Source organism: Rhyacophila brunnea, unplaced genomic scaffold (assembly GCF_057557595.1).
Source record: "Rhyacophila brunnea isolate RB1 unplaced genomic scaffold, BYU_Rbru_1.0 scaffold_13, whole genome shotgun sequence".
Lineage (NCBI taxonomy): Eukaryota > Metazoa > Arthropoda > Insecta > Trichoptera > Rhyacophilidae > Rhyacophila > Rhyacophila brunnea.
Window position 1 is genome coordinate 15,824,298 of NW_028232785.1, and position 27,557 is coordinate 15,851,854.

The 27,557-nt window shown below is 35.2% G+C and overlaps 1 protein-coding gene and 2 long non-coding RNA genes across 4 annotated transcripts in view; all 3 read right to left on the reverse strand.

The window, feature by feature from the left end:
• The window catches only part of LOC147076645 (gelsolin-like), a 94,155-nt gene extending 87,746 nt beyond the window's left edge, over positions 1–6,409 (reverse strand). The window contains exon 1 of the mRNA XM_085940386.1: positions 6,300–6,409. The gene's annotated coding sequence lies outside the window, so the exon portion shown is untranslated. The remainder of the gene's footprint in view (positions 1–6,299) is intronic.
• A 13,124-nt stretch (positions 6,410–19,533) lies between these two features.
• LOC147076646 (uncharacterized) lies at positions 19,534–22,753 on the reverse strand. The gene is made up of 2 exons (XR_015069347.1): positions 22,600–22,753; positions 19,534–19,882 (listed from the first exon to the last, which is right to left on the reverse strand). It is a non-coding gene; the product is annotated as an uncharacterized LOC147076646 (long non-coding RNA).
• Positions 22,754–23,290: 537 nt separating this feature from the next.
• On the reverse strand, positions 23,291–26,425 carry LOC147076647 (uncharacterized). 2 transcript variants are annotated; one of them, XR_015069346.1, is made up of 4 exons: positions 26,315–26,425; positions 24,879–25,388; positions 24,164–24,688; positions 23,291–23,410 (listed from the first exon to the last, which is right to left on the reverse strand). It is a non-coding gene; the product is annotated as an uncharacterized LOC147076647 (long non-coding RNA). The 2 variants fall into 2 exon arrangements; XR_015069345.1 differs by lacking the exon at positions 23,291–23,410 and having other exon boundaries at positions 24,047–24,688.
• Positions 26,426–27,557: the final 1,132 nt, after the last annotated feature.

Sequence of the window (27,557 nt, forward strand, 5' to 3'; positions counted from 1 at the left end):
TAATGTTAACGTTAATTTTGCCGCAAATTGATTATCTGCCTGCCTCACACTACTTTTTTTTATATAACCTGCCTGCTTCACCATACTTTCATATAACCTGCCGCTTATAGGTCTGAATATAATAATTAGCCATGTCCAGATGAATGACAATTCCTTGGAAAATATCGTCGAGGATGCAGGGACCAGTTGTACCAAAGCGTGGATGAACAACTTAGAAAAAGAATTAAGTATAATTATTATCGAATCTTCGCTGTACAGCTGTGGTCTACCCGCAAACTCTCGTTGGGAGAAGTATAACTGAGTATGACAAAATTTACAACTCGAGCGTAGAAATACTACATAATTGGTTAAGACATTGAACTGTCCTTCAAAAAAACAACACTGCGCTGGTGGCTTCAAACATGTTCAACTCTTGGGGAACGGAGATCTAATATAACTAACTAACAAACCGCCCTCATAGTCCCGGACGAATGCTGTGTTGCCGATACACCCAGTAAGTTTCACTGCGACCTATCGCACCTACAAGTCGTCATCGTATACCCGTGACCATGGCCCCCACAAAGGGGGGTCTGACAGGGCTCTAGCCTGGGGGCCCGAGTTCATTAAGGGTCGACAAGACAAGTAATATAAACACACATCACAAATTCTCTCAAATAGTAAACAAAGTCGCCTGCGGTGCTATTTTTCTTCAATGGTGTTATTATACAAAAATCGATACTCGCCAACTCCATAATTCAAATGGATATATTAAAATATGCAAAAAAAAACACTAAATATACACATTAATTTTACCGCGAACACCTTTTGGAAAACGCTATTGTGTCACACTGCCTTTATATTTAGCGATAGGTAGGGGGCCCGCCAAAGATCCAAGCCTGGGGGCCCGCTTGAGGATGTGGGGGCCATGCGCGTTACCTAATCGTACTAAGTATATAGTCACCTCAATACTACAACTAGATAACTCGATTTTCACTGTTTTTGAGATACTTAGCTATTGAATATGATTCTACATTAATTCCTTCTCTACAAAATGATATAACTAGGTAAGTCAGAAGTTAATGGAAACTGTATTAATGTTGTGTTTGAAAATATTAGATTACTTTAAAACTATAAATGCATTAAGCCAATGACATTATTAATGGACGACGCACTCAATACAGTAGCTAGCAAGTAAATTCGCGCATTCGCATGTATAGGTAGACATCACGCAATTTCCATTATGCGATATCACGCATCGGGAATTTATAGCAATATGACCTTTACTGTAATGGCGTTAGAGCAGTGTTTCTAGTATTAATGTTCATTTGAGAGAACCCGTTCGAACCGAACCATTCGGCAGACCCAACAAAAAGCATCAGGAATTTATAGCAATATCACCTTTATTGTAATGGCGTTAGAACAGATTATGCCATTCGGCAGACCCGACAATAAAGTGAGTGTCATTTTCTTTTCCAGATGATTCGTCCATATTAATGTCATTGCATTAAACAAATAAAACAATATATTATATTATATACAATATTTTTTCATACAATTGAACATAATGTAATTGTTCCCAATTAGACAAAGCACAATTTTCCATTTTTATTTTAAATAATAATTATAGCTCAGATTTATTTTAATCAAGTAAAGCTTAAATTTCATTTTGCCCACAATGACCAAATCAGAGTTATCTAGTAAGTTGTAGTATCGAGGTGACGGGGTGAGGTGAATTGGGAGAGCGATAACTATGTTCAACCAAATTGGGTGTTGATATATTCCACTTGTGCGAGGTGAGTTTAGATGGACGCTATTTTATAAATTCTTAAAATGGGGTCTCCTTAGCAAACTTGGTGTGCTTCTTTGAACTTCTACAGGATGTATAATTGTATGGTTATATTCTGTTCTCGTTTTATATTTTCATTTTTATCGTTTTTATTACTTTTTTTTTTATAATAATGTTTCATGTCATGCTGTGAACGTCTTTAACTTATAATTTGTAATATCCACAATACGTTAAAAGAATGAATTGAAATTGAAATGTATAATTAGTGTCCTTTTCTTTCCTCCGTGCCGCGTTGTCTCGTATTTTAGACAATATATCGCATGGAATTACGTTCATTTTTCCTCGATTCCCTTGTGTGCGTCAGTGATGGCAACCGCACTATAATTATTACAGTACAATACTATAATTTTAATTTCGCGAAAAATGTAAGATACTATAATTTTAAAGGATTCAGATGTTCCTGTACTATTATATATCGTCACTGTTCTGGCAGAAGACACTAACTTACATATTACAATTACTAATTACATATTGAATTAGTTATACCAAATGTTCCTTATTTCAAACTTTACCGGCTGGGAACCTTCTTAATAAATAAACAGTCTTTATTTTAGAGTCATCCTTTTTACGATTACTTAATAAACTCACATGATAGATCATTTCAAACATTTTAACAACTTCAAAGTCAAATTACTCAAAACTAGTATTCTCCAGTGGGTGTGTTCTGCCAGAACAGAGACGATATTTTTCAGAAATACTATAATATTTACACCTTTGTACTATAATCAGCATAGAAAAAGATGGCAGCACTGGTGTGCGTACATATACGTACAATATAATTTATTTACTCATGAATCAATGCATGAGTAATTTTATTAACCAACTTGTCATAACCAACTATATACAAAGAAATCTAATACATAATTTTTAAATCAACCGTTTACCTCTTAGTCATTTTTATTATTGTTTCATTATAATTTATTATATTGTATATCCCTTTAATTAAAAAAAATATCACTGACTGCATCAAGCAATATATATTTGTCATTCAAGGAAACTGTTTATAAATAATTAATATGTTTGATCTTGAAGTAGGTTGCTACATAAGTGAATCAGATAATAATATTATATGACAATATTTAATATAAATATGTCACTTTAAACATATTAAATCAACAAAGTGACGTAAACACAAATCAACAAAAAAAATCACAGACAAAAAACTTAAGCCATATATTAATTTATTCTAGGACTGTTTGCCATTCAAATTTTAATTGAAATTTATTTATTTAACATTATGACTAAGACTTTTTTGTAATACGATATAAAAACTTAAAGTAACATAAGTAACTACAAGATAAAAAGAACTTTTTATATACAACGTCTTTAAATTTTCTGTTGAAACCATAATATGTATCTATAGTCTAAGATTGAACCATATAAACTTGACTTGACTAGCTTAAACGATCAAAAAAATTTGTACCTAACATGTCATATTGACTTACAATACCGCACTATTACATGTTTAGTTTCAAATTGTCAGCAAATTTGTTAGGTTATGTATCTTAAATTGAGATAGGTATACACAATATACGGTAGTGGCGAAGGGTGGGGGTAGGCTGCTAGCCGACATAAATAGTCCACAATAAACCGTCACTATTCTGGCAGAAGACACTAATTCGAAAAAATGACATATTGAGTTAGTTATACCAAAATGTTTCTTATTTCAAACTTTACCGTCTGGAAACCTTCTTAATAAATAAACAGTCTTTATTTTAAAGTCATCCTTTTTACGATTACTTAATAAACTCACATGATAGACCATTTCAAACATTTTTACAACTTCAAAGTCAAATTACTCAAAACTAGTATTCTCCAGTTAGTCTCTTCTGCCAGAACAGAGACGAAACTTTGTCAGTTAAAAGTAAGTAAGTATTTGTTTTCATTGAACTAAGTCTACAATTTACAGTTAGAGAGCAGTTACGGTTGGTTAGTTTTTTAAAAGCCATATCAGCGCATCTATTAATTCTATACACAAGGCAGCTATCGGCGTCTATCTAGGATAGTTTATCATATTTATGTATTGAGGCGGTTAACCGCCTGAACTGTCAAAAAGTTTTGACAGATTAGACGGCTAACTTATTGTAACAATTATAATACGTCAATACATACATATGATAAACTATCCTCGATAGCCGCCGATGGCCACCGATTCTATATATATACACCCTTGTGTATAGAATAGATGTCCGTAGTTATGCACTTTTTTAAAGTATTATCAAATTGAACAGGTCATAGTCAAATATTTTCTGTAAATAAAGTTATTCAATGGAATTTATAATCTTCATTTTGCGTTCCGTTTTTCCATTATATAATGATATATAATATTATATGACCGTTTAATTGTTCACCGAACCGACAATATTAGGCAATAAGAATTTATAACACAGCGTCCACGTAAACTCGTCCTCACGTAAGTGGAATATAGGTAATAGGTATCCTCCATTAATTCTTTGTTTACCTCATTCAATTTACATTAATCAGAAATGGATGAAAAGAAGAATCTTCTACTAACTACAACTTTTGTTTGTAATATCTATCATAATGATGTGTTAATATTTTTTTGAACACGCCTGTGAATGTGTCTGATACTAGGTATTTATATTACTTAAGTATTAACGATCGCTCACGATTTCGACCACGTGAAATTGGAAATAATAGACATATTATCCTACCTACTATCTATACACACAGAACACACAACATTGAAGTTAACGGTCTCACCAAACAACACCCGGCCTTAATCCAGCGTATCACGTTTGAATGTAAAGGATCAGGATTTTTTTTTATAACTGGGAATGTCTCAGGAGCAGTTACCTAAGACGCCATGCACTCAAGTGTAAACTGATTAATAATATAAGCCAAAGCAACTCGCCATAGTCCAAAAACAGAAACCATTTTTGCTTGATGACTAAATCACGGTCAAGCCATCAAACGCAACTAATATAAACCCCACTGAATGTCTTTAAATATTACCAATATTGAATGCGCGCTTCGTTTACGTGACAAACTTTAATATCCTTTATTTCTCCACAATTGAGAATACAGAAGGTAGTCAATTTCCCTTATTGTTGTGTTTACTGACTACCTACTTATACCTACACAGTGAAGAAATTTTTAATACGTTGTTTCATATTATTATTGTTAATGATTATTTGATATCCAGGATTCTCTACCCGTACCTCACCTTTCCTCCGCTGCTATTTCATAACTTAATTTCGAACTAATGGTGGACTTTTACAAGTACGTTGTTTTATCTTAACTTCAGAGCGTTTTGATATAATATTTATATTATTAAAGTCGACTAAATTGGGACCAACAATGTCGTCTAAAAGCTAGGCAAGTTTCATCAATTTTGATGGGTATTTTTTTAATTATAACGGAACAAACAGATAACAAAATTGAAATAAAACTATTGCTAATTTGTGTTTAGTTATCATGGAAAGTCAAAACGCTGTTCAAATAGGAAATGTTTAGAAAGTAGATAGGTACATACAGAAATTTCAATTGCTTTATGGGCAGATATAATATTTTTATTTACACTTACAGGGTGTTTTTTGGATACAATTAATATAATCATCCCGACATTCTAGAAAATTTGAATTTTTATGCACCCGTCAATTACAATTGCGTGGTCGCAGCCATGACCGACTTATTTTGGGTGAAAGCTGTTTCGTCATGTCAGGCTCACCATACATCAATTATAGCGAGGGCTCTACGGCTGGTCAATGCACTCCCTAGAGATGTAGATATTTTTGGCCATGGCCCCCACAAGGGGGCTCTAGCCTGGGGGCCCGGGTTCAGGAAGGGGCCGGCGTCACGAGTCGACCAGATAACTGAGATAAACACAGATCACAAATGTGCTCTAATAGTAAAAAAAAGTCGCCTGCGGCGCTATTTTACGTCAATGTTATTAATATTTTAAATATTTGATTGTACGATGCAATTTTTAACTGTGTGCCGATACTCGACAACTCCATAATTCAAATTTAATGAATTTACATATTAAAAATACAAAAAATCTCTAAAAATACACTTTAATTTTACCGCGTACACCATTTTGGAAAACTCTACTACAGTGCGTCACACTGCCTTTACCCTTAGCGATAGGTAGGGGGGCCCGCCAAACATCCTAGCCTGGGGGCCCGCCTCAGGATATGGGGCCATGTTTTTGGCGATCCATTATATATTCTGTTTTTAAATTCTATTTTATTGTTTAATTTGTATTTTTTTGAATAATTGTTTTATTTCTTTTGTATAAAACTATTTTTTGCTTTGTTTTTTTTCTCCACCTTGTTTTTTCTCTAACTGATTTCTTGTACTTTTTATTCTAAATGTCATGTTGTGAACGTCCTGAATTAATAATTTGTTATGTACTCAACTTGTCTTTGTTAAATAAATAAATTATAATATCACCATCAAAATATGGCTGTAACTCACACAAAATAAAGCAAATAAGTAGATAAATACTCACATTGTGGTTGAATGCTTCGCGTTGTTTGTAGAACAGTCACAGCTCTAATAAATTGCTGTTGTAGAATTTATTAGAATACGTCAATCGTCTATCACTGAACTTGCCACAATAACCAGTTTGTTGATTTCGTCGCACTCTTATGTCATATAAATACATTTCGCAATTAACTTGATAGGGCAGAGGTATCACATCTGCGGGTCGGAACGCACTGGCCGTAAAATGCGGTCAAACCCGACCACATCAACACAACTCATAATAATTTTAATGGGTACTGTTCGGTTATACGGAATACAGCGGAAAACGCATTTTGAAAATAGCCGATAAACTGGATTATTTGTTAGGTCAACCTAACCAAACCTAACCTTACCTAATCTAACCCAACTTAACCTAACCTAAACTAACCCAAACTAACAAATAATCCAGTTTATTGGCTATTTTCAAAATGCGTTTTCCGCTGTATTCCGTATAACCGAACAGTACCTTTTAATGTTATACATACTTATATAATTAGAAAACACCTCAGATTAGCGCCAATGTGCTTTAAGCAATTTTAATCTACGAGTATCCTACTTAATTGCGACGAATTTAACTAGTAGTTCTTAGCCGGCTCTCACATCAAAACTCGTCCGCCTGCAACGTGTCGAATACATCGATGTGACGTCATCGTTATTCACAAAACTCACATTGTCAAATAGAGCACCGCAGATTGGTCGAATGCGACTTTTTAGTTTGAAAAAAAAACATCTGATGTTGCTTTCGATAAGTTGCATGCTTCTCGGGCTCCAAATCGAATATGCCAGGACCCATGCTTCTTCTTCTTCTTCCACCCTGTCACGTCCCAACATTGGGACATAGGGCAAGCACAAGTTGGCGCCACTTCCCTCGGTACATCGCCAACCAGAGCCTCCCGCCATGTCAGACCTGCACAGGACCCATGCTAACACCTACGAATTGGTCATTCCTATACGAGCTCGCCGATCGCCGCATCCAAATATCTATAGGTTTAAAACATGTATACGTTGCGACTATCATATTCTGACATGCTCTTACATATGTATTCTTGAATCCTTAGAGGCGGATGGCTCTGCTGCTTTGAGAGTTGATTTTTTTTATTATTGAAATGTTTTTTGGTTTTTTACATTTATATTTTCTTAAGAAGGTAGACTTTAAATAACCACAAGAACGTAGTCAATATTTGATAGTCAGAAATTTGATGCAAATAAAAATAAATAAACGAAATATCTAGCGTATTTTTAGTACATCTAAAGCTGTTGGAGGCATCAAAAAATGCTAGCAAAAACGCCACAAGCTAGATGCCTGTCGAAAAATGCTATATCTGGCAAGAAAATTGCTAAATTGGGAATACTGGTGATATTTATTGCCAGTAATTAAATACTCGCAATTATTAATTAAAACAATATTTATTAGGTGCCATCGGTTGAAAGCGCCTGCTATAAAAAACGCGTCTGTATAGCGAGAATTAAAACATTATAATTATTGTCGAAATCTCTCTTCTTGAAAACCGAAATATTATCTGGAATTTAATAAACATTCAAATCCAAGAAAACCATTAAATTTCGTATGTATATTATTTTACTATCGATATGTTTTTGTTTTTGAGTCCAATTAAACTGATAGTAATTGACTACTACTTGCTCATCAGTATTAATGAAAACGATATAAATGCCATATTATTTTAATACTTTTAATAATTATTCCAAAGAAATAATTTAAAAAACCTTCTTCTATTCTATAATAATATTTTTTGTTCCTGCCTTATATTGTGATAACGTCTCATAAGAACAAAAACTGCCTGCTGTCAAAATATAATAATTTATTACTATGTAAAAACACAGTGTTAATCTAAATAACGCTGTGTTTTCACTTAGCAATATTAATTAAGTTACTGTGGTTTTACCATACTAAAACATTATTATTCTTTTCTATTGTAAATGAGAACTCTGCCATTCTTAGTACTTAGTACTCTAGTAGCATGGCCCCCACATCCGGAACCGGGCCCCCATGCTAGAATCTTTGGTGGGCCCCCCTACCTATCTCTAAGGATAAAGACAGTGTGATGCTCTACAGCATCGTTTTCCAAATGGTGTACGCGGTAAAATTAATGTGTTTTTTTCGACCATGTCCGATCCTAATAGGATCATATGGGCCTCCACAGAGTAGAGGTTTGTATTAACAGAGTTTTGTTTTTTTACGAGAAATGGATGTCAGCCACTTTCTCAACCTATTAGGTCCATACCCTGACTCATACACAAATTGAAAAACAATATGTGTACTTGCTAGACCCAGGATTCGAACCGGAGACCCACGGTGTGATAGTCCAACGCTTAAGCCGCGCGGCATCTACCTATATTTAGTGTTTTTTGTTGTAGGTATATTTTAATACATCCATTTGAATTAAGGAATTGTCGAGTGTCGATACACAATTAAAAATTTTATCGTACAACCATATAATTTTAAATAATTTAATAATATTAATGAAGGAAAATAGCGGCGCAGGCGATTTTTTTACTATTAAAGCAAATTTGTGTTGTGTGTTTATCTCACTTATCTGATCGACTGGCCTCGCCGGGCCCCTCCTGAGCCCGGGCCCCCAGGCTAGAACCCTGTCAGCCCCCCCCCTTGTGGGAGCCATGTCTAGTAGACTTGTGTGTCCATGATAACTGTCTTAGAAACCGAGAACATCAGTTGTATGTACTCCCAAATTGCAGAACGAACCTGCCATCGTTGATACAAATTGGGAGGGCAACAACTATGTTCAACCAAATCGGATGTTGAGACATTTAAATTCTTAAAATAGGGATCACTTAGCGCATTCAGTGTGCTTCCATGCTTTATATTTTTTATAATTTTTATAATGTACCTATTTACTTTTCATACTTACTGTTTTTGTGATAATGCATATTATATTTCTTTCTTCTTTAAACTGTTTTAATATTATTTCTTTGTTTTTTTAAATGTCATATTGTGAACGTCTTAGATTTATAATTTGTAATGTTCACTGTAGGTACTCATGTGAAAATAAATAAAATTGAATATTTTAAAACACCTCAGAACCACTAGAATCTTCTTTAAAAAAAAAAAAAAAAAAAAACGACACCCAGCGTGACTCGAGCCCGCACCTTTTGGGATTCGTGCCCATATGCTCTGACTACTAAGCTATGTATGTCCTATCTAATTGCGACGTTGTTAAACAGTGTTTTATTATTTTAGTTCAATTTTATTATTTTTCACCATAAATTTATTCACAGTGAAGCGCTTGCAAAGCTTCAAAAGCAGAACATGTCCTCCTATAAGATACCATCTGGTATATTGTATAAGACGATGTATACAATTATTCTTCTTGGTTGCACCCTCATGGCTGAGGATAGTGACCGCTTTTGAATTTTACCATCCTTTGAGCTACCAAGACTTTACATCCCTCTCGATATTCCTCTTCTCTCAGGGCATAATGAATGCTGGCCCAAGTCAGCTCCTTAACTTAGTGGCTCCAGCGCGCCGACGCTCTTCCTCTGCTTCGTCTTCTCTGGAGGCCACCCAAAACCACTAGTTTCTCCAATATGTCCAAAAAATGTCATGTGTTCTGTCCAATAAATACGTATACGTCCATAAAAGCATTTGTCGCCAACACCACATCTTGAAGGCATCAATTGTCCTCCGTTCACTTGCCTTCAGGGTGCATGACTCAACTCCGTATACAAATATGGAGAACACTAATATTGGCACAAGCATCATTTTTGTGGTAATTATTCCGACCATGTCCGATCCTAATAACGTGCCTCCAAAGAGTGAAGGTTTAACAGATTTTGTTTTTACGAGAAATAGATGTCAGTCACTTGTTCAACCTATTAGTTCCATACTCTGACTCCAAACACTAATTGAAAACAATATGTGTATTTGTCAGACCCAGGATTAAAACCTGGGACCTACGACACTATAGGCCGACGCTTAAGACGCGCGGCTATCGTGGGTATCTTAAATGACGTTACAATTAAATTATGACAGATTGACGAAAAGATATAAACAACTATATTATATCGGATAGGAAACACAAGAAAATGTTATTTAAGAGCATACTTCAGTGAAACGGCAAATAATTTTCAACTATTGGTGCGACGAAATTTTAGACTCGCTGGCAATCGTAGAGTGAAAGTCGAGCTGTGAACATGTCAATTTGTTTCGTGATGGCGACGGGGGTATTAATTCTTAAATCGTGTAAAGATTACTAAAAAACGTTACCCATTTACTTGAAAAAGAAAACATGTCAATGAATATATTATTAGTATTATTAATAGAACAATAAACAGAAAATTAAAAGGACGCATGTTGAATTTTTATGACAAATTATGTTTTGTTCTGCAAGCGTCGTTTTCACAATCTTCGCGTCGCGTAGTCGCGATCGTTTTAGACCGTGGCCCAGCTGAAGTATAGCCTTAAACAAGTGAACTCAGAAATAATGGGAACTGAAATACCTAACGGGTAAGGCGATAGCAGGTAACCGATTCGAGTAAGGAAGAATCCGGGTTAAGCTTACACATGTGTCAAGAATACGTTGTACGTCGAATACTGAAAACTGCTCTCGGTTTATGCATTGACGCTGATTTAATGTTGGTGTATTACACACACTATTGCACGTGCATAATGCGTGCTTCATTTTCACTCGCACATTCAAAAACCCTGCATCAACATGCGGCGTATTGAATATAGCCTATCGGTATTCTATTTATTATCTGTTCTGTGCCTTAAACATTATTAGTCAGTTGCAAAAAGGTGTCAAATTTAGCACATACCACGTTTTTACCGTACAAAAACCGACGTTTACATTAAAATCGCTATACTGTCAACAAATCAAGAGGTCAACCGAGAGTACTAGATTGCAAAACAATTATTAGGTACGTAGAATTGACATTTCTTAAAAAATACAATATATAAATATTATTATCTATACCTACACATTATTACGTATTGAATTAGTTAGTGCCTACTTAGCAGAATCCATATAATCAAATAGAAATTCCAATGTTTTTGTTTATCAAAAAATATTCATTTATTTAATTCTAGTAGTTACCTAAAATAATAATTATCTACTTAGATACATTACTTAGTAATAATTAATATAAGTATATATATATTAAATATTACTGAAATAAGTAAGTATGTACCCATATTTTTATAAAGAATTTCTATGTGACCATTAAATTCGATAATACATTAATATTTTATGTATTTCTGAGAAATTGGAATGAAAAACATGTTATTTTGTTTTAAAAAAAATACCACAGGGTGTCATCATTATCATTCATGGCGATTCTTGTTCAGAGCTGTAAAAATGGAACCGGAACCGAACCCAATTAATTGACTTAGTCAACTTTTTCTGACGTTTTTTCTAATTATGAATGTTCAATAAAGAAACATATTACCACTCTTAAGACGGTACTTCAGTGAAACGGCAAATAATTTTCAACTATAGGTGCGACGAAATTTCGGACTGGCTGGCAATCGGAGACCAAAAGCCGAGCTGTGAACACGTCAATTTGTTTTATGATGGCGATGGGGGTATTAATTCTTAAATCGTATAAAGATTAATAAAAAAAACGTTACCCATTTACTTGAAAAAGAAAACATTTTAATGAATATATTATTATTATTAGTAATAGAACAATAAACATAACATTAAATGGACGCATGTTGAGTTTTTATGACAAAATATGTTTTGTTCTGCACGCGTCATTTGCAAAATCTTCGCATCGCGTAGTCACGATCGTTTTAGACTGTGCCCCAGATGAATTATAGCCTTAAATCGTGTACATTATTCGTTGAATAAAAGAAACAGTAGTTTATTATATTTTACCATATTTTTTTATATGAAAACGACAGTCAAGAGTCTTGGCCGCGAGACCATTCGATATTGAATCCAGTGGCCGTACATAACAAAAATTACATCGCTGTAAGCACGTTAGTGTGAAATACCTACAGCCTCAGACCACGCGATAGTATGAAACTAGTTTTGACATAGTGTGTGTGTTTTTTACAATACGTGTGTAATCGTATGTATGTGTTGTATGCGTGACATGGTCGAAACTACTTGCAGTATTTTTTTTTATTATATTAGTGTCATGTACATGTCGGTCTCGTTAGGCAAGCAAGCAATCAATTTATAATACATAGAGTACCTATACGTTTTATAACTTTGCACTTTTTACTACACTGATACGCCTCTTTGCTTGATTACCTCGCATAAAATTAAATCAAATGATATTCAATTGTATTATAAATAAATAGATAATATATGTAAAAAATATGTTTAGCATAATATATTACTTATATCATTTTCATCCTAGCGCCGGAGTACAAAGTTATGAAGCATATACTCTACCTACAGACAGATGTCGTTGGCAAATTATATTATTTCTGTAAAATATAAAATAATGAAGTTATTATTAAAACAAGTACGTTAATAGGCAATTAAAATTTATTTTTCTTAAGAGTAAGCTTTAAATAATAGCCTAATATAGAATCTCCAACACTGATAGTAGATATTGCATGTTATGTAAGTATTTAGTATTTTAAAAGAACCGGAAGTTAGCCGTAAAGCTAAGTTTCCATTTTTTGACTTGATGGAATCGAACCTCATTTTGTTTTTTTTTCACTGCTACCAAACCCAGAAACCCGAACCTTTAAATAAAATTGGGCTTCTAACAGCTCTGCTCCTGGCCTCCTTCAGAAAATTTAAACTTTCTCCATTCATTGTTATTATTTACTAGCAGTAAGTTGTAATTCATAATTAGTTTTTCTGTACATATTATATATATATTTGTATTGATTATTACATAACGTGGTCCTAGTTAGAGTATCAAACTAAAGTCATTTAACTTCTATCTAAGTAAGTGATTCTCAACCAGGGTTATGGCAGAACCCAGGGGTTCTACGAGGACTCTACTAATAATACTAAAAATTACAACTTGAAACCTTTTGGTAATAGACGTAAAAAATATTAAAAATAATTACAAGATAAAAAGAACTTTTTATATATTATAAGTACAACGTTTTAAAATTCTGTTGAACCATATAAACTTGACTTGACTAGCGTAAACGATCAAAAAATTTGTACATAAGTATATTGATTTACATAGTAACGCACGTATCTATATATTAATAATTTAGTTGCTAGGACCCCAGACCCCTAACAACCAATAATGGCGTCGAAATAACTTTTCATGCAAAACAGCATTAACTGAAAATTAATTCAATTCTACTTAAAGATGGCTAAAAGTATTAAAAAAATGCATTGGAATCGTGTTCTGATAAATATTCTAAAAGTTTCAAATGTCTAGCTAATCGGGAAGTTAGTTAAAAATCGATTGCAACATTTGTACCGGACAAACAACCACCGGACAAATAAGAATACGAGCTAAAAAAAACGTTGTTATAAGTTTAGTCGTGTATACCAGTGGCGAATAGTGGAGGTAGGCTGTTAAGATCTGACATAAATAGTGCACACTAAATTTTGTCAGGCAAACCTAAGTATTTGTTTTCATTGAACAAAGACTATAATGACTGCTAGTTAGTTTTTTTAAATTCTATTAAAAATCCTGCCAAAATCAAACCATAATAATTTAGGTATGCTATGGGCGATCCGACAGCTGCGACAACTTCACCACTGCTATACCTACAATCTATGTCATCATCATCAGCCGGGGTCAATCCACTGCTGGATGAAGGCCTCCCCTAGCTTCTTCCAACTCTCTCGGTCCTGTGTCGTACGCTGCCACGTATTTCCGCCGAACTTTACCAGTTCGTCAATCCAGCGGCTTTTAGGGCGACCCTGTGGCCGTTTCATGCCCCTTGGGTACCACTGCATGACGGAATTTGTCCAGCGGCCGTCCTTTCGGCGAGCAATGTGCCCCGCCCAACTCCATTTCAGCTGTTTGGCAACGTCTATTACATCGCGTACTCCTGTCTACTTCCTAACCCATTCGTTTCTCTTACGGTCCTTACGCGCCCAACATACACCTCTCCATGCCTCGCTGTGCGACTCTTAGCCTTCGGACATCTCTCGTGTTGAGGGTCCACGTCTCGCAGCCATACGTGAGCACAGGTAGCACACATTGGTCGAACCTACGCTTAAGACATAATGGTAGGTCACTCTTGAAGATACTATTCAGACGTCCGAAAGCAGTCCATCCCAGCTTTGTTCTTCGAGCAATTTCATCGTGCATGCTTCCGTCTATGGACACCTGCTGTCCGAGATAGACGTAGCTGCTGACTACCTAGGGGCGGCATTTTGTCTAGGGACGTCACTGAAACAGTTTACCATAATATTTCATCCAAAGAATGAACAACAACTAGCACTACGATCGAAATTTGCAGTTTCCGGCCCCAGTATGAATATAGTAGGCCTCAGTTTCTACAGGTAATAATTTATTATTTCTTATTTACTTATAAATTACTGGTAGAGACGTCCCGTCGATCATGTGTTGCTAATGGGTAGCTGAAGGATCAGATAATGAATACAATATGCACACTACAACTTTCCAAAGTGGTTTCATTGGAAATGATAAAAGGTTCGATATATTTGAACAGGAAGTTATGATTATCATTATGGATTGTACAACCCTTAGCGGATTTTGGTTTACTCCAGAAAATTTTACATAGTCTGTGAAGAGTAAATCGTTTCATTGTTTGATCACACCAAAATAAACAGTGTGAAAAATAACATTTAGTCAGGACTCAGAGAAATGTACATGACAGTGGTGAGGGGTGGAGTTGTCTAGATCCGACATAAATAAATAGTGCACATTAAACTTTATCAGTCATACGCAATGACATTAATATGGACGAAGCATCTCGAGAAAAAAATGACACTCAATTTTTTGTCGGGTCTGCCGAATGGCATAATCCGTTCTTACGCCATTACAATAAAGGTGATATTGCTATAAATCCCGATGCTTTTTGTCGGGTCTGCCGAATGGTTCGGTTCGAACGGGTTCGCTCAAATGAACATTGACACTAGAAACACTGTTCTAACGCCATTACAATAAAGGTGATATTGCTATAAATTCCCGATGCGTAATATCGCATAATATAAATTGCATGACGTCTACGTATACATGTGCGAATATCGCTTTGCGCGAATTTACTTGCTGGCTACTGTCTTGAGTGCGTTGTCCATTAATAATATCATTGGTCATACGTATTTGTTTTCCTTGAACTGATAGTGTTGGATAGTTTTAAAAATCAATTAAACCCTGCGAAAATAGCTATTATAGATAATAGCTATAATAGTTTTTGTACTTGATAGAAATACTGAATAAATATAGAATACCTACTGGAATGTCATTTTGACGTATATATTAATAATTTAGTTGCTAGGACCTCTTAACAATAGTACGAATGATACGATTTTTTTTTTCGAAAAAATAACTTTCCATACAAAACAGAATTAACTGAAAATGAATTCAATTCTGCTTAAAGATGGTTAAAAGTATTGAAAAAATGCATTGTCGTCGTGTTATGATATATTCTAAAAGTTTCAAATCTCTAGCTAGTCGAGAAGTTAGTTAAAAATCTTCAATTGTCCAATACAAATCTTGGACAAACAAGAAAAAATGAGTACTTACTGGGAAAACAAGAATACGAGCTAATAAAAACGTGATAATAATATCTAAAATTATGCCATTAACCATACATAATTTTGGATATTTTATAGTGATAGAAAAATATTTTTTTATTTATTATGGTTTGGTTTACGGGGGGCCCGGCATGAGAGATTGACCAGCCAAGTGAGATAAACACACATCACAAACATGCACTAATAGTAAAAAAAAAAATTCACATCATTTAATGATATGTGGTTTTGCCATACTTACAATTTTTGATTATTGTCGATATTTGACATGTCCATAATTGTGCATATCAACGTAATAGTGGGTGTATTAAAAATACAAAAAATCGCTAAAAAATACCCTTAATTTTACCTCGAACACCATTTGGAATATACAACTGTTGATCATCACATTGCCTTTAACCTTAGCGACAAGTAGGGGGCCCGCCAAAGATCCTAGCCTAGGGGCCCGCTTCGGGATGTGGGGGCCATGATCTAGGTACAGACGGAGGACCATCTTTTCTCACACCATGCGCATGAAAAAGATGGTGTATATTGTTCTTAACTGACCGGTTGGCAAGTCTTGTCAGTTTTACAACAGTTGCCAAAATTGTTAGAATGGTTAGCTGCGCTAATAAATAACCTACAAAATAAACTAAGTGTTCAGTTAAAATTTCCGGGTTTGCGAAGTGTTCCATTGCAGAAAAAGTTTGGGAAACCCTGCTCTGAAGGATACTGCAGCCCGATTTCCTAACTATCGTCTCGTGTGGCACCAGACCACATGACGTAATTGTGACATCAGCCAATACACGCTCGAGCGGGCGGCATGTATTGGCTGACGTCACAATTACGTCATGTCGTCTGGTGCCACACGAGACGATAGTTAGGAAATCGGGCCCCTGGGAGCGTACGGGATCCCTCCTAAGATCATTGCCATATTAATGGGCATGTTGAAATGTTAAATAGAATACATATATATATATATATTATATTTAGATTACAAGTGTCTAAAAATACAGTAACAGTTAATAAAATTTTGATAATTGATAATCCGCATTTAAAATAGACTATTATAAAAAAGGACCATGACTCGATAAAGATTGGCAACCCATGACCTAATGGGTATATATATGTATTCAGTAGTATGTATATGATAATATATAATGTTATTGTTTATTATTTTACTTAGTCAATATTAAATAGACTAATTTTTAAAACAATGGGTAGGTTGGTACACATGCAATATTTTCCTTGTAGATAGTATTTATGGAAATAGAAACTTGCATCATCGGATATTAATATAAACAAATTTAATTGGTAAGCAATGAGTCCATTTATTATCAACATATATATATTACTTACCTAATTATTAAATTATCTGTAACGCATGAGAGAAAACAAATGAAAATGTGTAAGAGAGAGCGAAACAGTGAGAAGACGTATTAAACGGAGTTACACTATACGCAAATTGGACATATTTATGCAGAAAGTAGCCAGTCCACGAAAAATAAAAAAAATGAGATATGATTTAGATCAGATGCGAGAAGGTTTTCTCTACGTTCTGCTGAAAATAGCCAGGCCGCAAAAAAAATATTCTTGAAATAAAATACTATTTACAATTTTACATTTTGCATTTTACATACATTTTTATTTTTATTCATCATGTTGTTGCTAAAGTGCCATTAGGCGGCCATATACGTACAGTTTTCGTAAGAGGTTGAACATGCCAGTTAATACGTAATGGCGGCCATACAGTTATCTTTGGTAGATAATCTGCTGCGCCCATAGACGGACAGTTTTCGACCTGTCAGATGTGTGCCATGTTCAAACTGCCAGCGACCCCCCACTCCCTTGTTTTTGTAAAACTGTTGGAATTTCAACCCACAGAAAGTTTTCGGGTGACTTTAGCTAGCTGTGTCGTAAAGTAGGAGTAGCTGGCGCGATTTGGCGGCAAATTTTGACAGTTCTGTCATAATCTTCTAAGTTCGTTCGATAAGAAGTATATTATTTTTGTTGCGTATTCTTTTGCTACTCATATTATATAATTACGAATATTGTGAAGTGTTAACTTAATAAATCAACAACTTTACAAATAATAAATCTAACAAAATCAATATCGTTCAATATACCCTACTTAAAACTAATTTAACACTAGGTAGGTACCCCTGCGTATGATCTCCGCGAACATAACCTCCACAGTTTTGACACTTGATCTGCCACAGACAATAACTGTACGTATATGGGCACGTCTGTTGACAGTTCGACAGATTTAAATGGGGTAGTTAAACTGATCTGTGGTGTGGCCACTAACGTACAGTTATTGAACAGTTATCGTCTGTGCCATGTTCAACCTGTTACGAGAACTGTCCGTCTATGGCCGCCTATTATCTCAGTTCGACATTATTGTGGACTGGCTACATTCTGCATAACTACGTTCAATTATAAATTTGAAAAATCGGGAAAATTGTTTATTTTAATCGGGTCGTGAAAGAAAACAAAATGATACTCTCATAATATTGTGAAAAATATTTACAGTGCTGTAATAGTATATCAAGCGATTGGTGTGTTATCCAAAAGATTTAATGGCAACTGTGATAGGGTGAGGAAGAGGAAGAACCATCAGCTAAGCGTCGCCACTTGGCAAATGAACGAGTTCTGCGATGGCGTGCTCGACAAATTCAGGATTTATTAAGACTAAACTTTTAAATACACAAATTTTCACGGTTTAATCAAAGCAACATTCCAAAAGACTATTTCCGATGATTTTTTCACAAATATGACTACATGTACTATACGTATTAACTGCATTATAATGGTTTTGAAAATAAATAAAGTTATTTTTGTTAATTCTCTTTTATCTGAGTCATTTATTTACGTTGACAGTTGTTTCGGGCTATAAACCCATTTGTGATATAGGTACAGGGAAAAAGTGGCTGGACTCATCTCCGACGTCCAATACCAGTAAGGTAACCATTTTCTTAAATAAGAAACCAGGACATTATTTATAATTCATTTTGGATGAATGGAATATTTCAATTTTAACTCGTCATTGAAGACACACTTTTCCGGCGCCATGGATGTCCAAAAATTAAAAATGACCTACATTAATATTGTTTATGTTGTACTTACTCATTATCCGGCTCCCACATCTAAACTCGCCTCGTCTGCCGCACAGTCATAAATCAAACCTTCTAGGAACGTCGATCCGATTTTGCGTGTGAAAACCGCGCACATCTACCTAGCGACGGTCGCACGTAACCTCTCGAAACGTATAGATATTTTGATACGGCGACCGGCGAGCCGATATAGGAATGACCAGTTCGTAGGTGTGTCTATGTCTTCTGGCGTCTTCGACTCGCAGCCCGAAACGCATGTGATTTGTTGATAGCAGCACTAGATTTTTTTCAAACTAAAATTTCGCATTCTACCAATGTCCGGAGCTCCATTTGGCAACGTGTGTTTTGTTAATAACGATGACATAACATTGACGTATTCTATTATTGTCACAGCCGGCTAAACTGTCAATGTCAGAAAAAAATATTACCAACTGTACTAGTAAAATCAGTACATATGGTCACATTAGATAACGGATATGGCACAAAAAGAAGAAAAGAGTGTTCAAGTTTATATTTTATTGTTCAACGATAACGTAAAGTATTACTAAGTACCCTAGACCCATAAGATGCAATCCGTGGTAGCCAAACGCTACACCTATTCAACTTCAATAGAGATAGCATAAGTGGAACGTCTAGAATCGAAATTTGTAGAGCTATTTTCTTCACTGCTGGCTTCTGCAGCCGTTACTATGGGGTAGCTTCTTTTGAAACTAATCACTGGTCTAACGGTTTCTTCTAAACTAGTTGATGTTACGCGGAAGCCAACACCAGGGCTTGGCGTCTCATTCTCGACTTCTTCTCCACCCAGCATCCTGTCTTCGAATTTGGCACGCACGTTTGAAGGCCTGCAACAATGAAAATCGAATATAAGTAAATATGATAGTTACGGGATTACGTAGGGTGTTGATTTACAAAAACACGGATTCAGGGACATGGTACCTAAGTATATTTCGCTTGACAAGTAACAATTAATTATTAATAACATTTGTAAACGCACGCTTTGGCGCAAAAAGGTGGCAAATCGTATTTAAAGGTGACGTTCAAGGCTCAAGGGTAGGTTACCGACTGACCGTACCTACACTCGATCCTTCGTCCGCCCAGAAACAGATAACGGTAATTTTCTTTTTGTTTGTTTCGCTGTGCATCCTGGTCTAGCCTTGACTCATTTATAGTTTCAATAATATTATCATTATATTCCCAACTCTGCCGATTGGAGGATTTTTGATGGGGGATTTTGGCATTATGATATTTGGTATCAATAGTAATTCAATTTTCACTTGAAGGATCGAAGTGACTAACCATAGGTGGTAATAATCCTCTAATAACTCCGTGGAGGTCCATAATATATTCTTCTTAGGATCGTACATGGTAAAAAAAACAATATAACTGGAGTTACTGTTTGTTCGATTATAACTCAAAATTTACCAAACCTATACCTATCGATGAAACGTATACAGCTTATAAACTACATTATTCCTACTAATTCAGTAAACTTTCATTCAAATTTTATTTATTTTTTACATATACCTACTTAGTGAACATTACAAATTATTAATCTAAGACGTTCACAACAAGATATTTAGAAGAAAAGAAATATTAATAAAACGTTAGGTAGGTACAATAATTTTTTTTTAAAAATCAGCATTAAACAGTAGAAAAGTGTACCTATATACAAAAAAAATATAAATTAGATACAAGGAAGTACACCGAATGAGCTAAGCAAACCCTATCTTAAGAAATTTATAAAACAATTGCCACCTATTATTATACTCATCTCACGCAGGTGAAAGTGATTTGGTTGAACAGAGTCATTACATTTCCAATGGTCATTACCAATAGGCATGGCCTCCACATGGGGATGATCTGACGGGGCCCGGCGAGGCGATTCGACCAGATAAGTGAGATAAACACACATCACAAATTTGCTTCACTAGTAAAAAAAAAGTCTTATCTTTATCTTCCTTCAATAATATTATTATTTAAAATTATGCGGTTGTAGGTACGTGAATATTCAATAACTCCATAATTCAAATGGATGTATTAAAATATACAAAAAAAACACTAAATATACACATTAATTTCACCGCTTCCAAAATTTGAAAAACGCTACTGTAGAGCGTCACACTGCCCTTATCCTCAGCGATAAGTTGGGGGCCCGCCAAAGATCCTAGCCTGAGGGCCCGCTTCAAGATGTGTTTTTATAAATGACATAGCATTGGTAATTAATAATGCTATGTTTTTGTTGATTACTGACGACTTGAAACTCTTCATGGAAGTTGTCACCTTCGACGATTGACGTCAACTCCAACTTGATATAGATAATATATTAGATTGGGGCAGGCGTAACAAACTGGACTTCAATATTGATAAATGCAATGTTTTATCGTTTACTAAAGCCTCACGAGTATTGTTTTTCCAGTACTCGATGCATGGCAGAGTTCTCTCGCGAATATCATCTTTAAGAGATCTTGGAATTACGTTTGACGGTAAACTGACGTTTAGTGGTCATATAGATACCAATTGTAAAAAGGCGCAAAAGATGTTGGGCTTTGTCTTGCGTACTTCCCGGGTCTTTTCGGATGTTACGGTACTAAAAATTCTCTATAACTCCTTAATCAAAAGCAGACTTGAGAGTGGGTCCATCGTTTGGGCCCCGCATCAGTTTAAGTACGGCCTTATAGTGGAGAGAGTCCAAAAGAAATTTTTAAGACTCCTTTACTTCCGGCTGTATGGATATTATCCGTGGCTCTATCCGACTGATTTTCTCTTAGGGATGCTTACATACTGTAGCTTAAAATTTAGAAGGGATCTTTATTTAGCTACATATTTTTTCAGACTTATACGCGGCGTAAATGTGAACTCTGCTATTCTTGGTGGTGTTGGCTTGTGTGTCTCTGATAATTACCTTAGGAATCGAGGGCATCCGTTGTTTGTTCTCCCACGGTGCAGAACTAACCTGCCATTAGTAATGCCAATAATTGGGAGGGCAGTAACCATGTTTAATTAAATCGCTTCGGATATTGATATATTCCACTTACGTGAGGGTGAATTTAGGTGGACGTTGTTTTATAAGTTTTTAAGATAGGGTCTATCAAAGTTCACTCTCTGCTTCCATCTACTTTTATTTTGTTGCTTATTTTATTTCTTATTTTATTACTTATTCTCTGTATTTTTATTTTTAAAAATTAATAACACTTATTTTATGTCATGTCGTGAACGCTTTGAATTTATAATTTGTTATGTTCATTATATGTAAAATAAATAAATTTGATTTGGTGTGGGGACCATGCCAATAGGAGGTTAATTTTTCACCTTGGGAGAAAAAACAACGGATGCCCTCGATTCATCTCGATATCTCAAAAATAACTTCTTGAAAATAGCATACTTACAAAAATATGACGTACCTAAGACGCAGATTGAAAATTTGCGTCAATATGAGGTGAGGAGTTCTACGAGAGAACCTACCACAAATATGTTAGGTTCTAAATTTTTTCTCTCCGTATTTAACGCGGAAGAAGTCTTATGCGATCGCTCGTGTTATTTAAAAGTTAAATATACTCGCCCAACTCTGATTTTCAGTACATCTGTGATAACTGTTATTTCATCTCCAATGTCTGGCATGACTGATGCATTATCTTTCGCTGTTGATGGATGTTGTTCATTGTGACCTCCAGATATTGCAGTTTCCGAAAAAACTGTTGTATCTTCAATTTCTTTTGGTGTAACAGTCGAAATACTATTTGCTCCACCAAGATTTATTCCAGATATTGCAGCTCCGGAAAGAATCACCGTTGTCCTTTCTGTAGCGTCTGGAATAACTGTAGTGGTTTCTTCTGATAAAACTGTTGTAGGAAGTGGAATATTTGTTACAATTTTTTCACTCATCACTAATTCCAAGACAGTTCCTTGTGTTGTTGGATCATCGATTATTATAATATCCCCTTTTGTATTATGTTCAATATGTTCTACAATATTTGGACTAATCGTTGTTATAACATTATTTTGCGCCCTTATAGGAGGAAGAGGAATAACTTTTAAAATGTCTTCTTCCATTATGGATAATACAGCTGTTTCAGTTGTAGGGTCATCGATTATAATTACACCATTTGTTGTTTTTTCTTCTGAAACAATTGCTCTTTCATCTATCTCATATATTGTAGGTAGTGTTCTCAAAAAATTGCCACTTAATCTATACAACACAGCCGTTTCTGTAGTAGGATCATCAATTATAATAACACCACTTGTTGTTTTTTCTTCAAACCCTTCTCTGTTAATTGTTGTGCTTTCTACAACTTCTAAAGTGTTTATATTAAGGTCATATATTGTTTTCCTTGGTGGCGGTGGAAAAGCACTCATCTTAGACAACACAGCACCTTCTGTGGTCGGATCATCAATAATGATACCTCCAATCGTCTTGTATTCAATACCACCTGCAGAATCTGTTGAATGTTCTAAAACTTCAGGAACTTCTGGTGTACTGTGTTCTGGTGGTAGTGGAATACTTTTTATTCTATTTTTAGCCATCATATACACGACAGGTATATCTGTTTTGGGGTCACTAATAATTATACAATCGTTAGTGATTCTTTTAAATCCATTGTCATCTGCAACAGCTGTTGAATGTTCTAAAACTTCAGGAACTTCTGTTGTACTGTATTCTGGTGGTAGTGGAATACTTTTTATTCTATTTTTAGCCATCATATACAAAACAGGTAAATCTGTCGTTGGGTCACTAATAATTATACCATCGTCAGTGATTCTTTTAAATTCATTACCATCTGCAACAGCTGTTGAATGTTCTAAAATTTCAGAACCTTCTGTTGTACTGTAATCTGGTGGTAGTGGAATGCTTTTTATTCTATTTTTAGTCATCATATACAAGACAGGTAAATCTGTCGTTGGGTCACTAATAATTATACCATCGTCAATGATTCTTTTAAATTCATTACCATCTACAACAGGTGTTGAATGTTCTAAAATTTCAGAACCTTCTGTTCTTCTTTTTTCTTCAAACCCTTCTCTGTTAATTGTTGTGCTTTTCACAACTTCTAAAGTGTTTATATTAAGGTCATATATTGTTTTCCTTGGTGGCGGTGGAAAAGCACTCATCTTAGACAATACAGCACCTTCTGTGGTCGGATCATCAATAATGATACCTCCAATCGTCCTGTATTCAATACCATCTGCAGAAACTGTTGAATGTTCTAAAACTTCAGAACCTTCTGTTGTACTGTATTCTGGTGGTAGTGGAAGGCTTTTTATTCTATTTTTAGCCACCATATACACGACAGGCAAATCTGTTATGGACTCGCTAATAATTATACCATCGTCAGTGATTCTTTTAAATTCATTGCCGTCTGCAACAGGCGTTGAATGTTCTGAAAGTTCAGAACCTTCTGTTGTACTGTATTCTGGTGGTAGAGGAATGTTTTTTATACTATTTTTAGCCATCATATACATGACAGGTAAATCTGTTGTAGGATCACTAATAATTATACCATCATCAGTGATTTTTTTAATTTCATTACCATCTGCAACAGCTGTTGAATGTTCTATAATTTCTGATCCAACTGTTGTATTCTCTTCTGTACTATGTTCTGGCGGTAGTGGGAGACCTTTTATTCGGTTTTTAACCATAATATTATATAACACTGGAATTTCCGTTGTGGGGTCACTAATAATTATGCCATCGTCAGTGATTCTTTTAAATCCATCACCATCTGCAGTAGCTGTTGAATGTTCTAGAATTTCCGAACCAACTGTTGTATTCTCTTCTGTATTATGTTCTGGCAGTAGTGGGAGACCTTTTATTCGGTCTTTAGTCATAATATTATATAACACAGGAATTTCTGTTGTGGGTTCACCAATAATTACACCATCGTCAGTGATTCTTTTACCCCCATTACTATCTGCAGAAACTGTTGAGTGTTCTATAACTTCTGAACCAACTGTTGTATTCTCTTGAGTACTATGTTCTGGCGGTAGTGGGAGGCTTTTTATTCTTTTATTCATCATCATTGACAATACAGTTGCTTCTGTTGTGGGATCATCAATGATTATAATATCCTTTGCAGTAACTGTTACGTCTTCTACAACTGCTGAATTAACTGTTGTAGTTTCTTCTGTATTAATTCCTCCAACAATTGGCACACCTGTTCCACTTCCATTGTCGTTTAATTCTCTCAACAATATAGCTCTTTGCGTTACATGATCATCAACTGTTGGTATCTCTTTGGTTGTTGAAAAAACGTCAAACAAATCTTCAACTTGTGGCTTTTCTGTAGTACTGCTTTCAATGCCAGGCAGTATTGTTGGGTTGGCATCTTCTATTTGAGCGTCTACCCGTTCTATCTGAAATATATAATTAAACATTATTTACAATATTATATGCCATTTACAAAAAAATACATTGAAGTTAATAGTCTCACCAAACCACATCCACACCCGGTCTTAATAAAGCGTATCTTGAGACCCTACGTATGTTGTGAACCATCAGTAATTTTATGACTGGGAATGTCTCAGCAATTCCAACATATTACTTCACATCCAAAAAGAGCTAATTGTGATAAATATATCACATTTATCACTTTAGGTATTCTGGCGGTTGATCATGAACTTTGAGAATGAGACAGAGTATGTCAAATTTACATATTGAGAATTGAGATGCAAGATTCGACTGATGTACTGCAATCGCAATGACATGACGAATAAAATTGTAGGTTATTTTGATATATCTGACGTGTAAATACAAAATTCGTTTCTGGTTCGGGTTTATGTGCTTGTGTTTGGTCTTATCCGCCTGGGTTCGGCAACACGAAAGTATCCAAATTTCAGCGACACGTCTACCAACCTAAATTTTCACCGTAATAGAGACAGCCGCCGATAACTGTTTTGTTTATAGAATACCTTCCATGATAATTTGGACCAATGAAAATAACGAAAATGTGCTAAAGTGATAACCGTTAAGAAAAGACCTGCAGGAACAGTTACCCAAGACTTAGGTCACCATATACTTTAGTGCGGTTTGACTGAATTTACATGATTTTACGTTATAAGTTCCCATGGGAGAGAGGTACATATAAAGCCTAAAAATTAAGAAAGTGTGATAAATAATTAAAGCTTATACAATACTGGCGAACAATTTATGTAAAAATATACTGGTTGGGGGAGGGGTGTAAATTTTATGACGTCATCTATGGACGATTCTTAATTTTGCCGTCAAAATGTCTCTAATATCTCTCTAGTAAATAACACTTCACTTCACTTTAAAGACTTACCATTAATATATATCCAAACATAACAATTATTATTACTAAACATTTTGACAGACACATTGTCGATTCAATTACAAAATATCTTTAATACAATCCAAAAATGTAAGCCAGACTAAACTTGTAATAAATGTTCAATTGCATTTTATAGATTGTTTAAATATAGTGGTCGACAACCGGAGACCGCGGACCGCATGCGAGTCTATCGTGCAGTTTTTCACAACATAAAAAGAAGCTTTTTTAAAAGCTCTTAACATTGATATTGGACAGACGGAATACACTTTGGGAGATAGAGAGAGAGCTTTTAAAAAAGCTCTCGAATTTTTATTTACGAATTGAATAATTACGAGTAAGTTTGAACTAAGATGTTGAACAAACTTTATTATGTAGAGATGAAGCCTAAAAAGTTGCCTAGATTCATAACTCACATATTCCAAAAATCTAGTTTTGAGATAATCGCAAAAAACCACCAGAGAACAGTTTTTTGTAATTAGATTAAAACTATTGAGCTCCTTTAAATATTAATGAGTGAGTGAGTCGATTAACATTTTTTTAATATAATATATAATACTTCTAAGGCTGCAGAGCATGGCCCTCACAAGGGGGAGGCTGACAGGGCTCTAGCCTGTTAAATATAAATAAAATTCCCTACAATTTAGGGAATACTGGTGTAGGACATCAAACTGTCCTTAACATGATCCCCATATGAAGCGGGCCCCCAGGAAGGGATCTTTGGCGGCCCCCCCTACTTATCGCTAAGGATAAAGGCACACGCTCTACAGTAGCGTTTTCCAAATGGTACACGGTAAAATTAATGTGTATATTTAGTGTTATTCGTATATTTTAATGCATCCATTTGAATTATGGAGTTGTCGAGTATCTTATTAATTATTAATAATTTTATCGTATAACATTATTTTAAATAATAACATTATTGAAGGAAAATAGCGCCGTAGGCGACTTTTTTAACAGTTAAAGCAAATTTGTGATGTGTGTTTATCTCACTTATCTGATCAACTCACCTCGACGGGCCCCTCATGAGCCCGGGCCCCCAGGCTAGAGCCCTGTCAGCCCCCTCCTCTTGTGGGGGGCACGGTCTTTAATCTTAGCGGTAGGTAGGGCCCCCACCAAACAACCTGACATGGGGGGCCGCTTCAGGATGTGGGCCATTCTGCAGATACAAAACACTATGAGAAATAAATCTCCCTGATTGGTTAGAAAGGCTTTGGTGACAGAACTCACATTATTC